The sequence below is a fragment of the Schistocerca gregaria genome, chromosome 5 (genome assembly GCF_023897955.1).
Source record: "Schistocerca gregaria isolate iqSchGreg1 chromosome 5, iqSchGreg1.2, whole genome shotgun sequence".
NCBI classification, from domain to species: Eukaryota; Metazoa; Arthropoda; class Insecta; order Orthoptera; family Acrididae; genus Schistocerca; species Schistocerca gregaria.
Window position 1 is genome coordinate 290,765,059 of NC_064924.1, and position 14,298 is coordinate 290,779,356.

The 14,298-nt window shown below is 45.9% G+C and overlaps 1 protein-coding gene across 1 annotated transcript in view; it reads right to left on the reverse strand.

Moving 5' to 3' along the window:
- LOC126273321 (paired box pox-neuro protein-like) overlaps window positions 1-14,298 on the reverse strand; it is a 193,966-nt gene that overhangs the window by 133,038 nt on the left and 46,630 nt on the right. The window lies entirely within an intron of this gene.

The window sequence follows — 14,298 nt, forward strand, 5'->3', positions numbered from 1 at the left end:
CTGTCTGATTGGACTGAAGAGTTCTTAGCAAACACAACATAGCATGTCATTCTTAAAGAGTCCGCCTCGATAGCTGAGTGGACAGTCGGCCTTAGGCTGTGGAGCGGTGCGGTACGTCCCGACCGCTTGGTGTCGCGTTTCTGGGTGTGTTGTTGTCTATCGCGCCACCACGCTAGTATTAAGTGTTACAGCTACATCTCTGACATCCGACGGCTCTTTCGTATCGGAAAGCCACGATCAATATGCAGTTCGACGCTATGTACTCTAGACTCAAGGCCCACGAAGTAGAGAGATTTTTACGCTACGCGATAGATGTTACCCGAACGAGCTACTATGTATCCACTTATCCAGCGTTGTATATCTTCAGTTCACTGACGATGAGGCCTGCGACAAACTTCTCAGGCGCTCGACGGAAGGTCATCGGTTCTGCCACTCTCGCGGACACGTGGGTGTGGTAACTCTTGAACGTGCTGGATTGGGAATACAAAATGTGCGCGTGTTTGAGTTACCACCTGAATATTCCAGCGAATTTGGCCACCCTTGGTCTTCAACCCTACGGCACAGTCCTTGGCCATACGGTCGAAAAATGTAGGACCTTCGATACTTATCCTGTCCTTAGCGGGTAGCGGGGTGCGACAGGTCCGCTTTGAATTGCACCGCCATATATCTCCTATCTAACGATCGCTGGTTGCAGGGTGATAACTATTTACGACCGTCATCCGGGGTCCTGTTCCGGATGTGGACAGGTAGGACACATGCGTACTCAAAGCCTGCAACGCCATATCGTGCAGACGCCCACAGCCGATCAGATTCAACCGTCGATAGCGAACTCTATGCCGATTATGTATGTTGCGGTGGCGAGATGGGGGATGCCAGCTGTCTAAGACGAGCCTTCTGCAGTGATGAAAGCCTTGGAGGCCGCTGCAGTAGTTCCTCAGCAGCCCCAGCGTCTTCCAGCGCCAATGCCCCTGTTGCCCTCTCGTCGAGCCCAGGTTCACTGCTACCACGGCCAGCCGATGGCACTGTGGAAGAACGGGATGCCGCGTCCTCCCCCTGCCCTACGCCGGAAACAGACACGAGACAGCGTAAACAGAGGTCGCCAAAGCGCCATAAGAAACGGCGCATAACAACCTACACAGTAGAACAGCCCGAGAAGGCAATGATTGAGGATGAGGTGCGTCAGCCGATAAACCGATCAGGCACTGGCGATACTAACTTAGCACACGATTCGACGTCTTCTCCCGCTACCGGTGGGTCTGCATACTGTGTGGGTGCGGGAGATCACAGAAGCCCCGGCTCCGGTGATGAACCCACGACTACGTCTGCCTCTCGAGATCCAGTGGTTTCGCCGTCCCTGGGAGACTGGGCGCAGGAGATGGAGGAGATGCAGGATGCATTTCAGGACTCTGACGACACACCGATGGCACTGGCAGCGTCTGCGTTGCCGGCAACAGAATCCTGGGCCGCCATGACCCACACCCGTCGCTTCCTATCTCTACGCCCTAACGGCGCTTCACACCACGACCACTGCCTACCTGTAATACCAAGGACACCCCCCGCGACTTGATAGAACGCGCTGCAGATCTGGTTTCCATCAAGAAATCCGATCAGGACTCGGTATCGATGGTTCAAATGGCTCTGAGCACTATGCGACTTAACATCTGTGGTCATCAGTCGCCTAGAACTTAGAACTAATTAAACCTAAGTAACCTAAGGACATTACACACATCCATGCCCGAGGCAGGATTCGAACCTGCGACCGTAGCAGTCGCACGGTTCCGAACTGAGCGCCTGGAACCGCGAGCCCACCGCGGCCGGCTCTGTATCGATGCCTACAGATATGTCATCTACACTATGTCTTCAGATGTGGGCGGCGGAGGTACGGAAATTCTGCTGACGGAAGGGATTATGGTAACTGATGTATGGTTCGTACTGTTCGTCTGATGAACCTGTCTGCTCCTTCCGACATCGACAGAAAGAGAGAACGCAGCAACTTTTTTTGCCGAAGACATAGCTCTGCTCTTCCAGGACAATGCGGACTACTTGGTAGTAGGCGGAGATTTCAGTTGTGTGCTCCGACCATCCGACCAAGGGCGGCACTATACCACCTGCCCAGCTCTTCAGGCACTTGTAGAGGAATTGGCTTTGTTGGACATTTGGGTCATCGGCGACCGAAAGGCATACATCTACTTTACTACTCATTCCGCGAGCCGTTTGGATCGAGTCTACGTCACACGCGTCCGGCGGTCGGCAGTTGTCGACGGTGAGATGTGGCCGGCAGCGTTCACGGATCATCTAACAAATGTGTTCAAAAGATGGTTCAAATGGCTCTGAGCACTATGGGACTTAACTTCTGAGGTCATCAGTCCCCTAGAACTTAGAACTACTTAAACCCAACTAACCTAAGGATATCACACACATTCTTGCCCGATGAAGGATTCGAACCTGCGACCGTAGCGGTCGCGCGGTTCCAGACTGTAGTGCCTAGAACCGCTCGGCCACCCCGTCCGGCAGCAAATGTGTGTACTCTCACCATCCCCCGCCGTCGCGTCCGACGAAGTAGAGGTCCGTGGCGCCTCAGTGTGGCTCCTCTTGATGAGGTAAATTGCAGATGCGAAGCTGAGTCCACATGGAGCTGGTGTCACCGGAAACTACCCGCCTACGGTTCCGTACTTCAGTGCTGGTTACGGTGTGTGAAGCCCGCCTTGTGCCGAACATTAGCCAGTTATGGACTAGATAGAGAGCACTGGTATACTGTGACCACCTATTTCTACTACAATGCGCTCCGCGAACTGGCTCTGTCACCGTCGTTGCCGGAACGACAATCGGCAGACCACCACGTCAAGGCGGAGTTGCTACGTATTAGCGCCGTACGTCCTGCGGGTGTGCGGGTGCGAGCTAGGACAACTGATGATATTAGTGGAGAACGACCTTTCCTCCATCACATCGTTCAAGACAGGGGAAGACGCAAGAGGCAGCTCATTACGGAGGTCGAGGCGGAGGATGGATGAAGAGGTGAAACGCAAATGGACATCGTCCGAGTGTTCACGAACGAGAGTACAGCATGAGTGTAGGAGTCAGGGAAGTCCTATCTGACCTACCCGCCTCTCAGAACCCACGAGATGATGCTACGCTGCTGTCGGAGGTGACTTTGGAAGAACTAAGAGAGACTATGCTGCGTGGTGCTCCCAACAAAAGCCAGGCCCTGACGGAGCCCGGTCATCGCGTGACCGTACATTCTCGTGAGTCATGTACAGTGGCTACATTCCTGCTAAGTCATTCTGCAGTACCGCAGAAGGAATACACAGCTTCTCGCAGCCCTATTGCGCGGCACTGAGGTGTTAATAATGCCGTCTTTGCATTCTTGAATAACATCCACTTGCAGCGTGCAATCGCAAAGTTAAGTATCGCTCATGACCGTTGCAAAAGTTTGTTTAAAGCAAACCTAATCTGTATCTTCATGTTGGCGCTGCTAGGGCCGTTCTTATGCGGCGGGCACGAAATTTTAATGGATTGCATCTTTCAGTTGTAGTTTACCGAGCGTCGTAGGTAGCGGTTGGCACACTGGAGTTGCATTCAAGAGGACGACGGTTCAAACCCGCGTTCGACCATCTTGATTTATGCTTATGTGAATATGGTGTCTGTCGATTCTGATATGTCTAAAAGAACATACACCATTGATGACTTGCAGCCGTCTAGAACGAAATTAGAATTATAATACCTTCAGCTGCTGACGGGAGTTGATATATATCAACCGGGACAGGTGAAAATGTTTGCCCCGATCGGGACTCGAACCCGGGATCTCCGGCCATGACCCTCTTCTTCTGTGCTGATGAACACATATTACCCCAACTCTTACGGGACTTGGTAAGAATATCTTCCACGAGTAATGTGTATGTTGGGTAGGGACACTATCCTTCCCTATCCGAAGGGACCGATGAGCTCGCTGTTAACTCCCTCACCACATATCAACCAACCAATCTGTTGTTGTTGTGGTCTTCAGTCCTGAGACTGGTTTGATGCACCTCTCCATGCTACTCTATCCTGTGCAAGCTTCTTCATCTCCCAGTACCTACTGCAGCCTACATCCTTCTGAATCTGCTTAGTGTATTCATCTCTTGGTCTCCCTCTACGATTTTTACGCTCCACGCTGCGCTCCAATACTAAATTGGTGATCCCTTGATGCCTCAGAATATGTCCTGCCAACGGATCCCTTGTTCTAGTCAAGTTGTGCCATAATCTCCTCTTCTCCCCAATTCTTTTCAGTACCTAGTCATTAGTTATGCGATCTACCCATCTAATCAATCTATCAGATGTAAAAACACGCCTACCAGTTTCCGTTTATGTCGCACAGCTCCTGCTTGGTTTTGTGATTTTTTTTCCGTCGGTGTATATCCATAGAAGCTAAGCAGTTGAGAGTATAGTTTATTAGTAGGACTTGTTTTAATTCCACTTTAAATAAACTACTACAGGACAACAAGAAGGGTCGGTTGATAGGACACTTACTGAGACAACAAGCAGTAGTGAATTTATTAATGGAAGATATTTTAGGGGGGAGGGGGGACGGATTAAAAACTGTGCAGGAAGTCCAAGTTGATGTAGGTCGCAGTAGTTATTTAGGCGTGAAGAGGCTAGCAAATGACAGACTAGCGTGCACAACTGCATCTAACCAGCCTTCGGACTGAAGACCACAACAACGACATAAAATGCCCCCGGAACTTGAGCAGCTGTGAAGAAGGGTCATTGTTCTCGAAGAGATTTTAATACGACTGGCGATGAAGGGGATGGAGTCGGCGTGCGCGTCTTTGAGAGAGGCCGCCGGGCCGGCAGCTGTGTGCCCCCTGTTAGCAATTAGTAGCGACAGCGCGACATCCATCACGGCCTCGCGGCGTGAATGGGCAGAGTGTCGCCGTGGCAGGTGGCCGCGGAGATCGATGCTCGCGCCGGCTCGTTAGGTGCGCTGAGAAATTGCCCCCGCGCCACCCAAATTATTGTCCGGCCGGCCGGGCGGGGCGTAAAAAGCGCAGACCTGGTCGCCGGGAGATTTATGCGGACCGCGCACCGCTTCTGATCCGCGTTCCGCCTGGCCGAGCACCGCTTCTGGCTTCGCCGCTGCCGCATAATAGGCGGCGGAGTCTCGAGAGCCGGGATTAACATGTACTGTAAAACTGGCGGAACGCCGGCCCCGCTGCTGAAAAACCGCCGCCGCTTTTGCTAAGCTGCAATATAACGATGATGGAGCACGCCGCAGAGCAGCAGATGCGCGGCAAAGCGCGCCTCTTCCAGAAAATTGTAGCGGAAATTTCGTTCCTCGCAGTCCGCTGTTGACATTGGTGGCTACTTAGGTCTCGCAATTTGTGATAAGTAATCTCCCGGTTTGTGCATTAAAGAATATCCGAGAACGGTTGTGTGGGATATTTTATCATATTCTCAGTACACTGACGACATTTTGATCTTATGCAGTGGTTTTCGGGAAGGAAATGAGAATTTGTTTGCAATTTTTAATAGCCTTCGTGAAAAAAAAAATCAGTTTCACTTGTGAATTAGAAAATAACGATTGTCAGCTTTATTACTTGGACCTTAGTATAGCTATTGGTAACGATAGACTTTCCTTCGGTATTTTTCGGAAAGCCACGACATACATCTGTCGCGAGATGTATGTCGGAGGAAGCAATATATTGGTCGAGAGAAATTGAAATAAACGTGAAATTTACCACCTCTAATCGCATCAAAGTGGTAGATATTGATTGAGAAACTTCATAAACGTAAGACTAAAAAGCAGAAAATAATTATTTAAATAAGAATGATGATCTAATACACTGCGTAAGTCATGCGCGAATAGTTCACCTCCTTACTCTTACACTACATACTACTTGATGTACGAATAGCTCACCTCCTTATATTATCTAAGGCATCCGTCCTACTTTGGTCATTAAGTCTTACTAGTATTTTCATACCTACTAAAAAGCCACACAAACTTTTAGAATTATCTGTAAGTTGTTAGGAATCGGTAAGAGGCTTGGCAGTGACACATCATGCCAACGATTTGCGCATCAGCGTATACAGCAGCCTATGTTTGGAGGAATCTGAGTGGAATGACCACTTCAAGACAGTTTTAGAACAAGATCGAGCTTAATTGAAAGGCGTTGGTAAAAATTATTCTATTCTTTTCAGTCAGAGTTAAAAATATAATACGTTGAAAATTCATTTTTGTTTAAGTGATTATTAAGATCTAATCATTACTATAATACGATGTACAGAGGCCTTTGTACTCAGAAACATCAAAAGAACTTTACCAGAAAAGGAGAAGGATAGTTTTGGGCCTTAGTGCAAAATAAAACAAACACGGTCCTCCTCATTATAAACTTTATAACAAACGTCAGCGAGTCTCCACGATCTTGGGCAGCGGTCTGATAACCTCACGAACGGGCTGTTGCGTCGATACGAATAAACAGTTCGGCTTTCTGAGCTTGTTTGAGATTGTGACTGTTTTCAGAGCGTTAGACGGAGAAATATGCGCTCTACCACGTCCTTGTTCCCATAAGGAGGAAAAAAAAGAACGCAATCAGTACAAACGTGCCGCAAGTTCAGGAAAGATAATGTTCTGTTCCAGTGTATGTACAACTGTGTACGGGGACATATCAAAAGTATCGTGTACGTCAAGACAGTTCCCGACGAGGTAACACATCTCGACAGGACGTTTCCAGCGTCTGATGAGATTTGTCTGACGTGTGGTGTACTTGGTAGAATGTACCAGAATATTCTGTAAAGATGTTATGCCTGTATTAAATGCGACGGACGCCACTTTGAGCAATGTTCAATATTGTTGGTTACACAGTACATTATCTTTGCTCAACTTAAGACGCGTCCATTGATTGTCCTTGTTGTTCTGGACTTCTCAAAGCTTCCACCGGGTCACAGATACTTCCAGTACCACAATTTCCCGTTTGAAACTTGTTGTATTTCGACTCCTCTGTCAGCTTCTTCAGTCTGTGAGTAACGATTTGAATCACCGTGTAGGGAAATGTATCTGGTAAGGACCTGTTTCTTATACTCTGCTGATGGGACTATATGGAAAATGGAGGGTGTCAATCCGAGTCGCTGTGGACCATCGATAACCTGTACAGCTTTGTGGAGGTGGCGGATCATCCATTCTTGAAACATTTGCTGTCGTCCTGTGTGGTGATTTACGCGTGTGTAAACCATGTACAAACTGTACTGAAGATGTATGTACATAGTGTTATCCGCATAGACGTGAATTCTCTCCTAATCTCCGAAGTGCCTTGACCCATGAAACACAACCGATAATCATTCCGAGTTTTAAGTCGGTTAACTCGCAACGTTCTGTCGTGTTCAGTGCGCACCTGCCTGTAACTGGGTCGCTCGGAAACCATGTATACACTCACGCCATGCTCTGTACCTAAAAGCAACATTCGGGCGTCACACAATGCTTCCCGTGAGTTTTAGCTATTTTGTTTGTTCGTCATAAGTGAATATCGTTCCTGTTTTGCAGTAATGTCTTATATGGATGATCGGGGAATGAAAGGAAGTATAGGAAGATATCGTATGCAGCACAGTCGAAAAAAGGATCGTGGCCAGCGAAGTTAACTTACTGACACAACAGATGGGACACTTAACACTTCTGCCATTATCCTATTAGAAAATGTGAGTAATGTATTCCATAAATTTTGTTATCGATTTGATGATCAAGAATAACACAAAGTCAGCGATCCTATTCCTTTGGGCAATATTCTGACAAAAAATCTGTTTCACACGGAAGATCGCAAATCTGTAGATTCCGTCCCGTAGGGCTACCACGCAGTGTAGCATAGGGGACGGATCTCATTTCTGTGCAGATACAACGATAATAAGCTATTACATCAAGGATGGAATCAGTTTTTGAAACTCCCACGACTAGCCTTAGTCTATTGCTCTTGTAATTGATACAGCAAAACATTTTGCAGCAGAAGAGTTCGTAAGCATAGCGGAAACCGTCTTAGTGAGGTTATTTCATTTATAGTTTGAAGTGTCAGTTCTCTCTAGGCAACGGGTAATAGTAATAACGTCGTGTCGAACACAGACCTGGTGCAAGTTTTTCAGTTGGAAGCCATTTCGGCGACTTGCTCGTCCGTCAGTCAAAGCCCCAGTCAAAGTCCCAGGACTAACCGAGGCAACGTTGCTTAACTTCGGTGATCTGGTGGAACCGGTGTTACTAAAGCGGTAAGGCTTTGGCTCTCGGCGATGGGTAATGAAGGGCGACAGCATTGCCAAAGATTTAACCTGTTTTTTTTTGTTTTTTTTGTGGTCCCACACACTGAGAAGCATTAACGACTCTTTTTCCTGAACAGAGACAATAAAATGTAGCGATACTGGGAGAAGAGATCGAAGTTGATAGTTGCGTGTTAAAAGAGCAGTTAAAATTTCTCAGTAGTTTGCTTTCAGTAAATCGCGAACTGATCTTAACTGTTGCGATGCAAAGATGCTCTGTAACCAAAATCAGTACATACAATGTAGATTATATGAGATTTGACTCTGTCATATTTTTTCTGGAGAAGCAAAGTCACCTTTGAAATTTCCTGGCGCTTTCAGTCAGTCATTACACTGGCCGTTGAAAGTGCATGCTTGTGGATGGCTTTGAAACGCACTTGTTGCGGCACAGTTGTTATGGACGGTCATATGTCAGAGGCGGCACTGCATGTTTGCAGCTACAGGTGAGAATGTTTCATTTATTCGAAGTGGTTGCTCATAGGAAAGGTTTTCCAGTCAATTCATTCGTGTGATGTATGTATCCAACGATTAATTCCTAATAATTTTGCATATTAAACTTGCTGTGAATTGTGACGGTGAGCTGATTATCAGGCAAATGGTTTTAAAAAATTTCAGTCTTGTGTTAGCAGCAAGCTTGAAGCTGATTACGGGATCGAGTTCTGATCACTCAGTTCCAAGCATTATATATTCAATTTTGTCTTTCTCCCTTCCAGTTTAGGACCTTCTAAGCATTCCCTGATGTCGTGAAAACGCATTTGTGTGTTCGTGATTAAAAATGGTTCAAATAGTTCTGAACACTATGGAACTTAACATCTGAGGTCATCAGTCCCCTAGAACTTAGAACTACTTAAACCTAATTAATCTAAGGACATCACACACATCCATGCCCGAGGCAGGATTCGAACCTGCGACCGTAGCAGTCGCGCGGTTCCGGACTACAGCGCCTAGAACCGCATGGCCACCGCGGCCGGCTGTTTGTGATTATTGGTATACGTTGCAGATGTATCTCGAATGCCAAGTGGATCGTCTCCAGTTTTTATTTCAAATTAATATACAGCTTACGTAAATTCGTTGTTGCTCATTTTAATTTTCCTGATTCATTTATTGAACATTTATGTATATTTTGACTCGTGCTTTGTCTGCCACCGGTATTCTGCACTCGCATGTTGCTACGTAACACCTTTGCCTACCTAACTGTGGTGAGGTGAATCAGTTCTCATATTGGAAGGAGAACCAGCATTGGTCGTATTTTTTTGTTTTATTATCCGCAAAATCGATTTTCGGTCACTTAGTGACCATCCTCAGTGCTGTAATATACAATTAAAATTAGTAGGCACTGGTATCAACAAGCTTAGAGCGATCACATAAAACAAAAAAAATACGACCAATGCTGTTTCTCCTTCCAATTATATCCATTATCTGGTCGTGGTTTACAGAACACTCCATGGAGTCGCCAATCAATAAGTTCTCATATTGTTTTCACTGTTTCTAATAACAAATACCCCGCCTTATTCAAGGAAATTTTTCATTTGAGAAGTCTTAAGGCAAGTGGCTGAGTTAATAATTGCTTTATCAGATTCTATGCAGTATATGTGTCCATGTTCCATAAAACTAAGTTGGAGGCAGTAGTCTGTCCATGTGATCACCATTATCTAAGAGTCCATGCCTGCTGAACTGATTCAAATAACTTGGAGAAGTACTGCCAGCGGCTGGTCATTTTCCTGTTTTTAGTGTTTTGGTTCAAATGGCTCTAAGCACTATGGGACGTAACTTATGAGGTCATCAGTCCCCTAGAACTTAGAACTTCTTAAACCTAACTAACCTAAGGACATCACACACATCCATGCCCGAGGCACAATTCGAACCTGCGACCGTAGCGGTCGCGCGGTTCCGGACTGAAGCGCCTAGAACAGCTCAGCAACCCCGGCCAGCTTAGTGTTGTGAGTACAGGAAGCTGCCCCTCATCAACGTTGCTAAAAGCTGATCGCAATTATGTGTGTTAGGTAGGATCATTCGAGTGATTTTCAGATTCATTAATGTTTAATTAGACCTACTATGGTTTCCATTCATTAGTTGCGCAATTTAATGTAAGTGTGGACTAATCTTTCGAATTTATTTTTCTTTATCAAAGTCAATTAGCATTGCACTGTTTGGTGGTTCACGAATTTTTGTAACAAGGTATAGTTTCACTACATCAGGGCTTGGAAGTTTGAATTTCTAAAAGAGTAGGCACCTTACCAGCTATTCTGGCCCTCCCCCACAGCTTCAATGAGGCCGGAACGCCGGCCGGTGTGACCTTGCGGTTCTAGGCGCTCCAGTCTGTAACCGCGCTACCGCTACGGTCGCAGGTTCGAATCGTGCCTCGGGCATGGATGTCTGTGGTGTCCTTAGGTTAGTTAGGTTCAAGTAGTTCTAAGTTCTAGGGGACTGATGACCTCAGACGTTAAGCCCTATTGTGCTCAGAGCCATATGGACCATTTGGAAGCCGGAACTCGTATCCGGAACATTTCCCTTCGCAAACAGAGCTCTTACCGAGTGAGCAATCCAGGCAGCTTCGTCAAAGCCTTGGGAGCGAGTCTGCAGTCATGGCATAAATCAGCCGGTTACAGCAATGTGCGGATTTGCAAGGTTCCGTGTTCGAATCCCATAGATTCACTTTAGACGGAAGAAATGGCTTCTGATTGTCCTATCATCGTAAGCATCAAGTGGATGATAATAATAATAGTAATAATAATAATAATAATAATATGTCCAGTGAGACGGAATGATTCATGATTGCAATAGAGGATCAAACAATAAACACCAGATATTACAACAAGCATATTATTAAAGATCCCAATACCACAACAAATAAATGCAGACTTTTCAAACAACAAATAGAAACAGTAGATCACATCTCAAGCGGATGTACAATACTAGCAAATACAGAATACCCCAGAAGACATGACAATGTAGCAAAAATAATTCATCAACAACTTGCCATACAACATAAACTAATAAAACAACACATACAAGTATGCACCACAAAATGTACTGGAGAATGATGAATACAAATTATACTGGAACAGAACCATTATAACAGATAAAACAACACCACATAACAAACCTGACATCATACTCACCAATAAAAGGAAGAAATTAACATAACTAATCGAAATATCCATACCCAATACAACATATATACAGAACAGGAGAAAAAATTGAAAAATACATCCAACTGGCTGAGGAAGTCAAGGACATATGGCATCAGAATAAAGTTGACGTTATACCAATTATACTATCAACTAGAGAAGTCACTTCACACAATATCCACCACTACATAAACGCAATACAGCTACATCCAAACGTATATATACAACTACAGAAATCTGTAATTATTGATACATGTTCAATTACCCGAAAGTTCCTAAATGCAGTGTAGCATACACCGTACAGTTAAAAGGAAGTCACGCTTCATCAAGGTCCGCGTCACTTTTCATTTTCAATGTCTGAGAATGGAAAGAAAGAAATAATAATAATAACCCTCTTTACTTTAGTCGGACAGAGAAAACTAAGATACAGTACATTCGTAGGTACGTAGTTTTTTCATTCTTCCGACGTAGTTTAGTAAAGACTGTGGCAAGTACATAGTGGATACGCCCACAGCGTCAGCACAGCAACCATCGTGATATACACGTGAGGAGAGTTAGGCGCGGAGACGTTAACAGAGGAGCCCCGCGGTGAAGACAAAGGTGGTAATGCGAGATAGGCTAAAACCGGAAGGGGTCGTAAAGTTGAGTGCTGCGTGTTGGACGCGGGCGGACACGTGCGCCCCGCCATGTGTCGTGTGTGGACACAGAGCCGTCACCGGGGGCCGTACAAGCGATGCTCCGATAGCGGCACATGTGTTTCACTCCACACGCTCGATACGCATCTCAGACAGCGCTTCCGACTGTAGCGTCGTCGGAGAGCACAAAAAATTAAGGGGACGGAGGAAGACAGGGAGATATACAGGAGAGGACGTCACAACTATGGAAAAAGCTGAAAAATGAGTGGTGTCGACGGAGGTTGACACTTATAGTCGTATAGGAAAGAAAAAGTATGATGTATTTAGGTGTGTTTCCTTCAAAAAAATGATTTAACAGAGACGGACCTAGAACTTTTTATGGCCACTTAGTCGTCACCTCCAAAATACTAAAAATACTCCAGATGCTCATGTTTGCCCCCCCCCCCCCCCCCCCCCCACCGGCACCACCACCACTCGCCCCGGCCGGGGTGGCCGAGTGGTTCTAGGCGCTTCAGTCTGGAACCGCGCGACCGCTACGGTCGCAGGTTCGAATCCTGCCTCGGGCATGGATGTAGCTGATGTCCTTAGGTTAGTTAGGTTTAAGTAGCTCTAAGTTCTAGGGGACTGATGACCTCAGATGTTGTCCCATAGTGCTCAAAGCCATTTGAAAATACCATCTGACTTTCGGAAAAACATCACTCACACAATTCTGAAGATGGCAAGAGCTGACAAGTGCGACAATTATCGCGCAATCAGCGTAATAGCTTATGCATCCAAGTTCCTGACAAGAATAATATACCGAATAATGGAAAAGAAAATTGAGAATGAACTAGATGACGAGCGAGCAGAAAACTGATGCAGCCTGTCGCGACGGCCTGCTGTTAACGTCATTAAATATGTTGACGATGAGAAGAAGATATGAGTGAAAGAGCTGAAGAAGGTGGAGGGATGTGCAAGCAAAATCTTAAAGATGAATAAGCAGATAGCATGGTGCGAAAATTACGGCAGAATGCACTCAATGTTGAGCGGAGTGGAATTCAGACAACTAACCCACAGACACGTTCGTAGGATTTGTCGACCTGGAAAAAGTAATCGACAATGTAAAATGGTGCAAGGTGTTCGAAATTCTGAGAAAAATAGGGGTACGTTGCAGGAGATGGCGGGTAATATACAATACATACAAGAACAAAGAGAGAACAATAAAAGTGGAAGATGAAGAACAAAGTGGAAGGATTAAAAAGTGTGTAAGACAGGGATTTTCGCCCCTACTGTTCAATCTATAGATCGAAGAAGCGATGACGGAAATAAAAGAAAGGTACAAAATAGAATTAAAATTCAATGTGCAACGATATCAATGATAAAATCTGCTGATGACATTGCTATGCTGAGTGAAAGAGAAGAAGAATTACAGGGTCTGCTGAATGGAATGAACAGTTTAATCAGTACTGTATATGGAAAGAGAGTAAATCGAAGAAAAATGAAAGTAATAAGAAGTAGTAGAAATTAGCAAAGCTAGGGATCAGGTTTGGTGATCACGAAGTAGTTGAAGTTAAGGAATTCTGCTCTCTAGCCAGCAAAATAACTCATGACGGACGGACCAAGGAGGACATAAAAAGCAGACTAGTACTGCCTAAAAGGGTGTTCCTGGCCAAGAGAAGTGTTCCTGGAGCCACTCTGAAGCAATTCTGATCGTTTGGCGTGTCGCATTGTCCTGCTGGAATTGCCCAAGTCCGTCGGAATGCACAATAGACGTGTACGGACGCAGGTGATTAGACATGACGCTTACGTACGTGTCACATGTCATAGTCGTATCTAGACGTATCAGGGTCCCCTGTCACTCCAACTGCACACCTCTCACACCATTACAGAGCCTCCACTAGCTTGAATATTCCCCTGCTGACATGTAGGGTCCCTGGATTCACGAGTTTGTCTCCGTACCGTTACACGTCCATCCGCTCGAGACAATTTGAAACGGGACTCGTCCGACCAGGCAAAATGTTTCTAGTCATAAACAGTCCAATGTCGGTGTTGAGAGGCCTTAAAGCTTTGTGTCACGCAGTCACCGGTACACGATTGGGCCTTCCGTTTCAAAAGGCCTTATCGATGATATTTCGTTGAACGGTTCACACGCTGACTGCTGTTGATGGCTCAGGATTGAAATCTGCAGCAGTTGATGGAAGGTTTGCACTTCAGTCGAGTTGGACGTCACCCTTCAGTCGTCGTTGGACCCTTTCTTGCAGGATGTTTTTCCATCCGCACCGATG